This window comes from Chrysochloris asiatica, unplaced genomic scaffold (assembly GCF_000296735.1).
Source record: "Chrysochloris asiatica unplaced genomic scaffold, ChrAsi1.0 scaffold00129, whole genome shotgun sequence".
Lineage (NCBI taxonomy): Eukaryota > Metazoa > Chordata > Mammalia > Afrosoricida > Chrysochloridae > Chrysochloris > Chrysochloris asiatica.
This window is the reverse complement of record NW_006408647.1, coordinates 1,233,294-1,247,869: the sequence shown is the minus strand read 5'-3', so window position 1 is coordinate 1,247,869 and position 14,576 is coordinate 1,233,294. Positions and strand designations below refer to the sequence as shown.

General features: G+C 35.1%; 1 pseudogene; it reads left to right on the top strand.

Moving 5' to 3' along the window:
- Positions 1–10,825: 10,825 nt before the first annotated feature.
- On the top strand, positions 10,826–11,391 carry LOC102837618 (annotated as a pseudogene).
- The last annotated feature ends 3,185 nt before the right edge of the window (positions 11,392–14,576 follow it).

Below are 14,576 nucleotides of genomic sequence, written 5' to 3'. Positions count from 1 at the left end.
AGAGAGCACCCATCAACATAGTCCAATTATTAGGATGAAAAAGCAGGCGATATTTGAGATGTGAACAAAAATGTGAAAAATTTTTTGAAAAGACCAATAGGTGTAGTGAAGTAGCAGTTCCAGTGTCAGATTACCCAATAAACAAGGTAAATATGAGCTTACTTGTGCTTACTTACTAATCTTTAATGAAAATGTTCACATTTTTTCACCACATCAAAGATTCTACTTTTAAGTATGGCTACCATCTGTCTCTCTCCAAACTTAATAGTGTCTTCCTACAGAACCAACGTCTTCCTTCAAGTTCACAGCCTCTGACAGAGATTGAGTGCTGCAAAAGGTAAGCAAGGACTTACTTGTGCTTAATTACTAATCTGTAGAAGCATTTCATCCCTATGATTTTTCTGTTTGCAGCCAAGCACAAAAACTCTTTACACTACCTGGGACATGACCCAACAAGGAACAACAGCATAAGAGGAAAAGATGTTTATTCAAAATGCTCCTTATACAAGGAGAAATCAATCTATTTTTTATCAGAAAGTACTCTGACTCATGTGATTTGGACTTTTAAGCATTTATTCACAAGAACTGCTATATTTTCCCTGGTGATTTAGTATAAGGCAAAGAGATCTGGTAATCCTCCTACAAGATGTACTCAACTTAACTGAGTAAGGACCCTTCACCCCAAGGCCATGGCCATTATCATAACAAAAACCATATTTGAGTACCTACTGACCATTTGTCCTACTTCTAGGTATTAGGGAGATCATGTGCTTCATAGCCAAACTTATGGGCACAGTTTTCAAATTCAGATCAACATCTTTCTGAGGCATAGCAATCATCTAATCTGTCTACAGAATTATGTTACTGTGAAAAGTGATGTCTTAAAACCCATAAATTTGTGATGTTAGAACAAGTCATTTTTGATACCCTTTACAAGCTAAAAAAGTACTCAGGGCTGTTGACAAAGCAAAGAAATGGTGTCAAAAATAATTTTAAAACCTTTTGACCTATAAGGTTTAAAAGAATTAGGCACAGATTCTTTGCTTTAAGCCTCTTGGTGACAAGAAATATGGTATTCTGCCAGACTGTTTGATTGACAGTAGCGTTTGTAGTTTCAGCTGCTAATACAGTATGCTTCTTGTATATTCTGAGTGGATAAATATAGAAGACTATTTGTCACCTGGGTTGATGGATTACAAATAAGTGAGACAATGTGGTTAAGATTTTGAAGCATAAATGAGAAGTTTAAATCTTAGATTATTTTCAATCCAATGCTTATGATTTAAATTTTATTGTTCACATTCCATCAATAGAAATGGTTGAGGTTTCAAAGAAGCATGATACTCATTTGTAATCATCTTTTTCCATTACATAGTTATCTGCTACAAGAATGCATCAATTAAATGTACCCCCCCCCAAAAAAAAAAACTGATTAGAATGAAGGACTTATTCTACATAGCTGCAGTTATTTTTAAATATCTTGATTTATATATTTTTAAATGTTTTCATTCATAAAACTTATGAGTAATGACATGTTTTTCATTCAAATAAAATTGTTGCTTTCAGTACCAAATTAATGTTCAAGTCTGTATGCACTTATGTATTATGGCGTTTCTAAAAATCTTTCTTAGTCAATAGCCCTCTAATAATATTGATTTTTCTTTGTTCAACACTTTGAATTTGCTAAAGTCTTACAAGTGGAATAACATAATTTCAAAATGATATCATGAATGGTTCAGTAATTAATATTTTCAAAGAACTGTGCTAGCCAGAATGAAAAGGTTATTAAGGTGATATTACTGGGTCTTTGGATTTAGAAAATAAATTTTGCTTTGGAAAGCACATTATCACCTTCAAGACATGAAGCAAAATTGACATTTTTAGCATGCTACTCTTATCTTTATTTGCTGATAAAGAAAGAATCCAGAGTTTTCAAAACTTTAAATGAAAAGCTGTGGTAAGGTTCACATTATCCAATCTAAAAACAAAACATAACAAAAAAACCCCCAAACTCCAGACATAAATGGGTAAGAATATAGGAACAATAGCTCTATGATTTTATTTTAGAGATTTTACATATATTATGATCATAAACAAAACACAGCATATGAAGTCTATTTCTTTTTGTCTGTGGAAGTAATACAGTATTACATTAAAATGCATAAATGCATAGTAACCACTGTTATTGTGACTATAGCTTCACATCATAATACTATCATTTTATCATTGCTATTGTTTTATTGATATAATTGATTCAGTTTTAGAGTTGAGTATTCTTTTAATTGAAAACCATTTATATTCAATAGAAAGGAACATATGCTCAATTTCCCTTCTCAATGAATTCAATTTGTATACCCTATGGTTCAGTTTAAAGTGCTATATATAGAGAAAAATATTTTTTTCTTGAATCTCTATTACGTCATGCTTGCTAATTTAAACTTCTTACAGCTATCAGAATAATGAAAGAATTGGATTAAATATTGTATTTGTATTATAACTAAATACTTTGACATATACAGTATTTAAAAAATCACTACTAAATAACTTAGGCTTTCAAATCAATAATATACACTTGGTACAATAAATCAGTTCAGAATTCTTTAAGTTAATTTATCCTTTCTTTATAAATTATTTTATGTGCTATCAAAAGTTCTTTTATCTCTTATCCCACAAACTCAGCACCACAATCCAGACAAGAATAGTTAATTGTTACATTACTCAAACGTCTGCTTGGTTTTTCACCTGTTCAGGGGAGTGCTATATTACTTTACCAAGGTTAAGTTAGATGACATATTAAATATACTATGAATCTTGTTAGAACTTGAAATTAGATGCTATTTGTTGTTCATTAGAAGCTCAAAGAAATGAGAGCATGACAATATATCTAGGAAATATCTGAAATTCATGTTTTTTTAAGTTTTTTTATTGTCAATTGAGTGATAGTTTGATATTAAGTTATCCCTATGTTTTCTACAAAGAACTAGTCATTAATGGTTAGAGTTTTTAAAATCTTATAGCTCACTCTATTCCTTTTAAGGGTGAAGAGAAGACATGGAGATGCAAGATATTAAAGGACTTTAATAAAGGTCACACAATTGAAAGTGGGGTCATGGGATTGGAGACTAATGCTGCTTTTACTATAAAGAATGGCTACTAAACAACCAGCATGAGTTTAATCTGGTATTTCCTGGAACTTTACAGTCAAGATTTCCTAAGTCAAGATTTATTTTACAGAAATACTACACAATATTTTCTTACAGATAGTATGTGTTTTAGTACCTATAAGAATAAAATAAAAATAAAAAGAACATTTTCTTTGAGAATGCACAAATTGGAGATCTTCAGCAGACTTTTTCATGAATAACTAATAAGTAAAATACAGAGTTATGGAACACCTGGAACACCAAAGGAGCCACCACAGATTCTGCTCTTGACACATTTACGGTATAAAGATTGGAGAGAGTTATGGGACATTTCCAGCTGTGTTCACTCTTAAATCTCTAGGGAGATTATAGTGGAAAATATTTCTTCTCTTATTTTGCCTATCAAGAATGCCTTTACAGAGATAAGAATTGCTGATGTTTCATAGTTATATAGACCTGATTGTCTAAATAGTTTGAAAGGTCTTAAGCACCATTTCACTTAATGGTTTCCAACAATTTGGCAAAACTTTTCTGAGAAATAACATCAGCTGCCAGATTAGTATGGGTGCAAGCATGTAGAATGGGCTTTTCACATTTGAGATAAATATTTTACTGTCCAGGAATCTAAGAAATGGAGTACAAGGCTCATTTCATAAAGCATAACTCAAAAGAAGCTTGCCCAGTTATGGAAGACCTATGTTAATACCTGTTCCTGTTAGTGTTTCTTGAATACATGCATAGAAATTCCCATAACTTTACTCTAGTTGTCACTTTTTTTTTTTTTCATTTTTCTTGAATTGGATTGTGTTAATTATGAAAATACTATAAAATGTACAGTATTATGATTACAAATGTAAATTACTGTCATGTTAACTATAACACCTTAACAATAGTTTCAGATAGGGTAAAACCTAGGAGGGTAGTGTTAAATCTAGGAGGGGGGCCTATTCCTCTTGATTTCTAGTTTTGTATTCTCTATACTAAATTTTACATTTAGATATATTTTATGACATGCATGGAAATTAAGAGCTGTTTACAGGTTTATATTCTGAAGAAAATGAGATGTCATAAATGGAAGGTTAATGAAGATATGAATAAAAATTCAAAAAGGCAGTAAGAGTTCTGATGCTAAGTTCAATGAGACCTCTCATACCCATTGCCATCAGTGATAACATTGATATGATACCATTTTTTTATGTGTGAGGAGAAAAACTGAATTTTGAAAATATAAATTATGTGAAGTTTACCATAGCTGATATCTTAGTTATGGATTTGAAAATTACTTTCAAAATAACACAACATATTGGGTTTTCATTTAAACTACTGGGCTTATTCAATATTCTCAGGCAAAATCTAAATCCAAAAGAGGAGATCCATTCCTGTGTCTAACATGAGCCTAGTAAATTATGCTAAAATGAATGTTGTTGTTGTTGTTGTTATGTGCCATCGAGTCGGTTCCGACCCATAGCGACCCTGTAATGAATAGATTAAATAAATCAAAAGTAGAATCCAAAATAAGGTTGGTTGAAACAATGTTTATGCTACTGGTATATATAACTGTGTATGAAAATCAGTGTTGTCTTAACTGCTATAACAGGAGTACCACAAGTAGATGGCTTTAACAGATAATTATTCTCTCACATTTTGTTGTATTTTTTTAAGTGCTATTGAGTTCATTCCATCTCAGGAGTGACCCTGTACAGGATTTCTGAAGAGTCGCTTGTGGAATTTGAACTGCTGAACTTTTGGTTAGCAGTCCAGTACCTCCCCTACAGAGTCATACTAGGACTTACAGTTTAAGAGGTTAGAAGTCCAAATTCAGACTACCAGCTCTAAGAAAAGTCTTTATCTCTCTGTTTGCTCTGGGGGAAAGGTCCTTGCCCTTTCAACATCTGTAGCTTCGACATTCTTTGAAGAGATCCATGTTTCTTGGTATTAATGTTTCTCTGGATCTATGAACTTCACAGTGCAGAGGCCTAGATCCAAAGGAAGCCTCCATTTCTGATTCTTCTTTCTAGCTGGTAGTAGGTCCCTGTGAACTCTGTATCTCTAAAGAGATTGACTCAAGATACAACCTAATCCTGTAGAGTTCATCTGACTTTATTAACGTTACAGAACTGACGATTTACAACACAGAGAATAATGATATCACATCACATCATAGTGGGGATGATTATCGTATATTAGATCTCATCATGGAAGTGATGACAACATCTTAACAGCTAAAACACCAAGAATCCAGGCATGGCCAAGTTGACACAAATCTTAACTATCAAAAATTTCATATGTGAACTCCTGGCAAATGTACTGAAATTTATGTGAACAATAAAGGGTTTTATGAATTATCTTAGTTACAACACGGGGAATAGAAGTACCAACCCACTGCACAGTCAAAAATCCACAGATAGCTTTTGAATCCCCCCAAATTAACTACTAATAGCTTACCATTACAGATAATCTAAATAGTCAATCAACACATATTTGTATGTTATATATATGAGGAAGCTTAAAAAATTCATGGAAAAATGGAATTAAATGATAATGGAAATTTTCCATGTATTTTTTTAAGTCCCCTCATATTATGTATCATACCTGAATAAAAACTGCATTCATTTTCAATACAAGATAAAAAGGTATCTCATACAAAGTACAGTGGCATAGCTGTGTACTTTATAAATATATTTCTCTATTTATAATAGTCCTTATACAGGAATCCTTTGTTTTGAAAGATGGATAATTGTAGTCATAGAACTCAATCTACATTACATTTCACTTTTTCTTGTAATGCCATGACTTTTTCTTTCCTTCTTGGGAACACTTCCAGCATCACTAGTGGCACTTTATATGGGTCTCATGATGTTATTCAAGCTTTCGTATATTACACCAAACATAATGAAAAATTTGCAAGACCTGAGAGAGAGAGCTTTTTTATGTAATATGCCATTTACTTTAGAGAAGAATTGCTCATGTCATAAAGGATTAAAAAAAAAATCCATATGTAAACTCAATCCCATGTTGTTAAAGAGTCAACTGTATAATGTTTGTGAAGATCATTTGTACTCGAACAGGAAAAACAAATTGATTACTAACTAGAAAGTCAAGTTGAAATGGTTAATTTTAATGTACCTCTGTCCTGTTTGATGATAATTGTATTTAAGGTAAATAAAGTGAAGGGGGCTTTCATTTGTTAAATGCATAGTGTAAGTCACAGTAAGAAGGTGCTTTGCATAAACCAAAATTGTTGATGCTGTTAAATGCCCTTGAGTCAGTTTCTCACTCATAGCAACCTTGTATAGAGTTTCAGAGACTGTAGACCTTTGGGGTAGCAGGAAGCCTTATCTTTTTCCCATGGAGTGGTTGGTGGGCTTGAACCACTGGCCATGTGGTTTGCAGTCCAGTGCTTATCCTACAGAGTCAGAATGCACATATTTAAACATCAGAGAACAATCCAGAAAATAGGCAATTTTATTAGCTACTCTATACTGTTGTTGTTGTTGTTAAGTGCCATCGAGTCGGTTCCGACCCATAGCGACCCTGTACAGGGTTTCCGAGGGTGTAAATCTTTACGGGAGTAGAAAGCCTCATCTTTCTCCCGTGGAGCGCCTGGTAGTTTCGAACCACAGACCTTAAGGTTCGCAGCCCGATTCGTAACCAATACGCTACCAGAGCTCTATACTAGAAATAAGAAAATTAAAGCAGAGACTGTTAAGTAAATTGGTATTCAAAATCAGAATTTTGATTCCAAAGTCTTTTGTACATGTAATATGTCACATGGTTACACCTCCCTTTTCTGTAAACTTCACGAAGAGAGTATCACAGATTGTGTACAGAATCCTTTCAATGATACTTAGATGTATGAATTCTATTAGGAACTGAATTTCGTAACAATTAAATGTTTTTTATAACCTTATATGAGTTTTGTGAAGTATGCTAGCATATATTGCAGCTGTGTATGACAAAAATACCTCTCGGCATGGTTTCTATTTGTCTTTGCCCAACTGAAGAGAAACAGGGACAACTGTGGACATTGCTGAGAGCCTTTTGAAGATTTTTTTTTTTCCATTTTTTTAATCCACCACTTATTGAGTGATTACTTTGGGATAGTTAGTGTGTTAGATACCATGCATACATTTTGTAAAAGAAAAAATTTGTTTAATGTTATCATCTCTGTTTTCACATTTAAAAATAAAAATGTGTTACTTTTAAATCCTCCTCTCCCTTTGTCATGACTTCTAACTTTCTAACTCTAGTTCAGGTTTCTTTCTCACTTTTTCTGTATCTTATGAATTAGCAAACAATCCGGTATAAAGCAATTGTACTTACTGATTGTATTCATTTCTTAGGGATGCTCTAGCAAATGACCACAAACGTGGGAGCCTGCAACAACGTACATGTATTCTTTCACAACACTGGATACAAGAAGTCTGAAAGCAAGATGCTGGCAGTGCTGGGTTCTCTTCAGAGGTTCTGAAGGAAGGATCTATTCTTTGACTTTCTCCTAGCTTCTGATTGCTGCTGCAATCCTTGGTATTCCTTGGCTTATAGATCCACTGCCCCAGTCTTTACCGCCATATTTCCATTGCCTTCTTTCTTTTCTTTGTGCATCTTATAAGGATGCTTGTCATTGATTTAAGATTTAAGGATAATTTGGATAATTCAAGTTGATCTAATGTCAAGATCTTTAACTTAATTATACTTGAAAGAGTATTTTTCTTTTAAATAGGACTTGTGTATATCTTTTGAGGAGACACTATTCAGCTAAAAACATTGAATGAGATGATTGCATTTTATTTTGAACACAGTTCTTTGTTTTACTTCAATCTAGATTTATATTTTAAGCCTCTAGGCAGTGTAGATCAGAATCACTAGTGAGCTTGTAAAAATAGATGCATATTCTTGGGCACAGCCCAGGTATTTAAAATCAGTAGGTCTGATTTACATCTATATTTTCCATTAGCGTCTCAGCTGACTACTTGAAGAAGACTTACCGTTGGTGGAAAGACTTATTATTCTCCATGAATAGACTCAAGAGACCAGCTAGAGAATTTGTAGGGGAGATGCAACAGAAGCATGCAAAGAATCATAATGCTATAGGCTTTTCCATTTGAGATTTGTACCTTATTTTCTATTTCCCTTTCTGAATTAATTCACTCTTCTGACATTTATAGTTTGATGGATAAGAAATAGTCTTTACTCACAATGAGCTCATAATCCATGCAGAAAACCTATGTGTTATTTAAATCTATCACCCTTAGAACAAGGCAAGAGAGGGACTCCTTTCCAAACTTGTGTGTGATAGAAAGCGTTGATCTGGAATCTCTTTTGGTTGTGCCTCTTTCTATGGGTCAGAGAATCTAGAGTGCTAAGGGAATTTTTCCATTGTATTTTCATATAAAATGCACCCATGCAAATAATGTATACATGCATTTAACATGTATAATATGCATAGGAAACTAAAGCAGAAGGGGTTAGGTGATTTGCAAAAAGCAATGTATAACAAACATTATTTCCATAAAAAATAAAGTAAGCACTTGGAGCTCACCTCCTTCTCTAGACCATACACTGAATCTGGAATTCTCTGCACCGTCCTCTTTCCTGAATGCATCCTCTGGATTGTGACACTGGTTTGCATACAGTCCTGGTGTGGTGCTGTGGATTAATGTGCCAGACTGCAACATTGATTGAATTGCAAGGTTGGCAGTTCAAGCTTACCAGTCGTTTCTTGGAAACCCTATACAGAGTTGCTATGGGGTCGGTATTGACTCTTCGACGGCACTTAACAACAACAAGCCTGAGGTGAAGCTGCTTGTAGAAATAATAGATACAGCTTTTACAGGATATGGGTATATACCTGTTCACCTGTGAAGTTGGAAGAATGACTAAGAAGGGAAATTGGCAAATGTCTGGGGTTGGAGACCAATTCTTTCTATACAGCAAGATCTGGCATAGAGGTGTGTCTAGTTCAAGAATTATAAATTTGAACCCAACCATCTAGAAGATATATTCCACAGGGCAAGAGGAGAAAATAGATTTAATTTAAAATTTTGTCTGCTTGAATTATATATTTTAGATATTTTCTCATGAAACAAGCAAACATTCTTTTGTACTCTTCCTCTGAGCTCTGCAAATGTTAGGGAAGCTCAGCACATGCAATAAAGAGAGAACTGAGGTGAAAAGTAATCTCTTAGGTGAGTCAGGTAACACCTATGCTAGACAATTATTTAGGCAAAATGGAGCGGTAAAAGTTGAAAGGAAAGAGCAATGCAGGTATGAGATGGAAACACATTTAATATATGAAAAATGCAAAGACATAAGGACAATGGCTTGGAATATGTTTAGTAATATAGTTTATTGGAGCTTAAAATGGAAGCAGAGAAGAATTACTGGAAAGCTAGTGAAACTCAGCCTTTAGGTTCCCCTGCTTGGAAAGTCCTCATGAGTGCTGGGGTTGCTGTGAGTTGTGAAGATTTTAAGTGGAATGAGAAAGTGGGTTGCAATCTAGAGTCATTGCTGTTCAAATATTTCTGGTGATTTACCTAACAGGATCTAAAAAGCAAACAACAACAACAAAAAATCGTCACAATAACAAAACCAATTGTTGTGGAATTGATTCTGTCTAATGACAACTCCATATGTATCAGAATAGAACCCTGTCCCACGGTATTTTCAATGGATGATTTTTCAGAAGTAGTTAGTTAGGACTGAAGTATTACTGGATGGATTAAAATTTCTAGTCTTTCAATTAGCATGAGAGCACATTAACCATTTTTATAACCCAGGAACTCCTCCCAAAAGAAAGGGACTAGTAATTAAATACTTATTGGAATTCCTTTTATTATTCTAATATTTACTTATGTTTTGGATTTTATATCTTTTACCTTAAAGGGGATTCCCCGCCCCCAAATTATAAATGTCTCAGATTCTATGAAACCTGGAGCTGCCCCAAGATGCAATGCAATGTATCTTGGGGAGCTAAAGCTACAGATATTGCAAAGGACCAACCTTGATTCTTTGAAGATCATGAAAGCCAAGAAAGATTTAGGGAAGGAAGTAGCCAGGGTAATTTCACATATTAGGTAGACCATTTTGAGACCGTATGAGGACAAAACTAGCGATTCTTTTAGCAATTTGCTGAATGAAGATGTGGTTCTACACCAAGGTGGCAGAGTAAAAATATTTATAGAGTAAAATTAGCAAGACTCAGAGTTTAGTTAGAAATATGTAGTGGAAAGTGTCAATGATTTCTTTAAAGTTTCTTCTTTAAGGGTTGTAATGGATATAACACAGATTTGAGGAAGCAAAGACCATGTTCAGTTTAAATGTGTTGACTTAATATCTGTATTAATTATGTATATGGACATATCCATCAGTCAGTTAAATATATGATTCTGAAAGTTGTAGGAGACTATTGGGATGGCTGGGAATATTTATAGGTATGTGTTTATGTGTGTACATGAGTGTACATGTGTGCTTATACACATATTCATAAACACATATCAACTTAATCTGATGCTTACATAAAATTGTGAATACAAATATAGGAGTACATTTTGGTGCTATCAGCATATAGTTGAAGCCACTAGAATGGTCAATCAGGGGAAGCATTTAAAATCAGTAGGCCAATAATTTGATGGTAGAATCCTTAGTAACATCAGTGCTTTCACAGTGATACTTAAAAAAATGTACACCCCAAGTATCCTAAAGGAGGGAAGATGACTCTCTACCTGGAGAATATGAAAATAGGGCACACCTTCCTTTTTCGAGGACCAACTGGGTGCCTGGTCTAGAGAATTTTGTAAACATACCAGACAAAACAAGTAAACCTGAAACACACACACACACACACACACAAACCATGGTCTGTCACATGGCAATGATTGCTGGGGGCATGGGGATTATGCCCCTGCTGTAGCTCATTCACAACATCACCAAGAACCCTAGCGACAAGACAGAGATGTCCCTCATCTTTGCCAGCCAGACAGAGGAAGATATCTTGGTGAGAGTGGAGCTCGAAGAATTTACCAAAACTCATTCAGATCTATTCAAGCTGTGGTACACCTTGGACAGGCTTCCCAGTGGCTGGATGTATGACTCAGGCTTCATTACTGCCAACATGGTCAAGGAGCACCTCTCTCTTCCTGGGGAGGACATGCTCATCCTAGTGTGCCCAACCCCCATGATCCAGACAGTTGCTAACCCGAACCTGGAGAAATTGGGCTATACCAAGGACATGATTTTCACCTACTAACATATCCCATGTTTTTAACAAATTTGCCTCCTGGTCCCTTTTACATGCTTCAAAGTGAGTTCTGTTGTACCATGTTGAACTGCAATGTTTTCCAAAGAGCCTCCTAATGCACATTTGGGTATGTACATTTGTACCCATCTCTTTTATGTGTAGGTCTAAAAAGGTAGATTCATGTGCTGGAGACAAGGTAGCTGCTGAGGACTCTTTCCTTAAGGAGGCTTGAAGTAGTTCCTTTTCAGTACCTTTTAAAGAGGTTTAGTGAAATAAACTTACATACAAAGTCCCCCCTAAAAACTACCTATTTTTTTGGCTGAGAGAGGATTAAATATACTATAATGGTTCATGAATTATGATACCAGGAAAGGGGGTGATTCAAAAGTCTTATGAGGACTGTGCATGGAGGGGAATATGAGTATGAGTGATCACAGTCAGGTGAAAGTGCTGGTAGGTAATACTTTAGCCTTTGCTAAAATGGGACATCATCAATGTAGTAAATAGCACCCTATCCTTCTGAAGTGATTTTTTCAGAAGGGTTTACTTCTCTGCACATCCAATATCACTAGTTTGAATTTTATGTTCTACTGGGAGCTATGATAGAATTTTATGATAGAAGAAATGGAATATATTGATAGTATTATTATAGTCACATAATCAACCATGATCCATGGGAACTGAGGATGAGCAGGAAAGAGAGAAATTTTGAAAAAGTGGACAATCTTAGGAACTTGGAGTGGTCAGAGCTTTAATGAAGTTGACAGACACATGTATAGGAGAAAGGGAAAAGGGAGCTATACTGGTAGAAAACTGTGTGGTTAAAAAGAAATATTATTAGTTTTCAATCCTACAGGGTTAATAGTGTAGAATGATAATAGAGTTGACAACCTAGCTAAAGCTTTGACAGTATATGTTAGAAGTTGGTTGGAAGTGAAAGTTATTTGATTTAACAGGATTAGAAACCTCAGTTGTAACTCTTCAGTTTGTCTTACTATGGTAACTCATATATTGCGATTCTGGAAGCTAAGCCACTGGTATTTCAAATGCAAGCAGGGTTACCCATGGTGAACAGGTTGTAGTGGAGCTTGATGATCTACTTCTCAAAATTAATCAATGAAAACTTTATAGATCACACCAGAACATTGTGAAACTTGTTTGCTTCAGATATTTCATCAGGATAGATGAATTGTGTAGGAGGAGGACATTTTGTATGGTGAAGTGAAGGGCTTATGAGGATGATGAAGATGCTTATTGAGATGGCTTGGCATATAAGTCACAAAGGTGTAATTGAATATGCTGTCAATCATGAGGATGACCTAGCATAGGACCAGAAAATGTTGCCTTCTGTTGTACATAGGGTCACCATGAATTAAAGTCAACTCAATGTCAACTATCTATCTATCTATCGATCTATCTGTCTGTCTGTCTGTCTGTCTGTCTATCTACCTATCTATCTATCATCAATATCAACTTTTCAGAATGTAATTGATAGTTTTTATTGATCCACACAATCAAAAGGCATCATCTGTATCACCAAGGCTATATTTTCCAACTATTGATCCTCCGTCTGTTTCTAATCTTTACATTCTAATCATCAGTAATTATCAATACATCTTGACTGAATGCTTGATCAATTTCAGACAGAAGAAATTGCTATAATACTTTAGGTTCATCATTACTGGCTTTAGTGGTTGGCATTTAACTGAATAATTGTTGTATTAAGTGGTATTCTTTGTAGGTGTATGGCTATACCACAGATAGTGTTGTACTTCAAGATCTTGAAATGCTATTTTTGATGATGAATGTGATGCCATTCTTCTTGAATCTATTGTTTCTGTCATAGTGATCATTGCCAATGCCAGTCCATTTCAGTTCACTAATGCCTAGGATATTGATATTTAATCATTCCATTTCATATTTGACAACTTCAATATGTCTTTTCCTACTTATTACATTCAATGGTCTTAAAACTAATGGATGCTTGCAGCTGTTTCTCCTCATTTTGAATTGTGTCTCATCAACAATTGAAGGTCTTAAAAGCCTTACTCCATTTGCATCATCATGGCCAACTCTAATTTGAGAAGGCAGCTCTTCTTGCCCAGTCATATTTTGAGAGCTTTCCAACCTGAGGGGCTCATCTTCCATCATTAACTCTGATAATGCTCTGTTGTTATGCATAACATTTTTTGTCTTTTGGTCACTGGCTAAACAGTCTTTCCTTCTTCCTAGTCTGGCTTAGTCTGGAAGCTCCCCTGCAACCTGGTCATCATGGGTGACTGCATGAATAATTTATTTTAGAAACATCAGCAAAAGGCTGGTGTATATAAGCTGGATTAAAGATATTCCAACTGTATGAATTTTCTGTCAAGTTATATTCCTCCATAGTCCTTGATATCAATCACCTCTCCTCCCTTCCCTAAAGTCCCAGGGTATTGCAACACACAGAAACACTTCACACAACTCACAATTGTCAAACGAAATGGCTCAAGTAATTTTGTTTGTTAAGTGCCATTGAGTCGGTTCCGACCCATAGCAACCCTGAGCAGTGTTTCCGAAGCTGTAAATCTTTACGGGAGCAGAAAGCCTCATCTTTCTCCCGCAGAACAGCTGGTAGTTTCGAATTGCTTACCTTGTGGTTCGCAGCCTGATTTGTAATTTTGGAGGATAGGAAGTCCCAAATCCATAGTTCAGAAATCAGTCTGGTGGAAACTTCTCACTCACTTAGTCTCAGGATCTGAGGAGTGCAAATCAGCAGGTCAGAGGATAGTCTTTCACATGCATATGGGACAACAGAAGATACCCTGGCTTGGATCAGGCACACCTTACTCCTCAAAGTATCAGCTTTTCTCTCTAACACTTTAAAGAGATCTTTTGTGATGATTTTCCCAGTGCAATGAATCGTTTGATTTTTTCACTGTTACTTCCATGAGTGTTGATTGGTAATCCAAGTAAAATGAAATCCTTGACAACTTCAATATTCTCTCCATTTATTATGATGTTGCCTATGGGTTCAGATGTGAGGATTTTTGCTTTCCTTATTATGTTGATATGTAACACACACTCAAAGACTCTAGTCTTTGAGCTTCATCAAGAAGTGCTTCAAGTACACTTCAATTTCAACAAGCAAGGTTATTTCATTTGCATATTGTAGGCTGTTAATGAGCCTTTCTCTAATCCTGAAGCCACAGTCT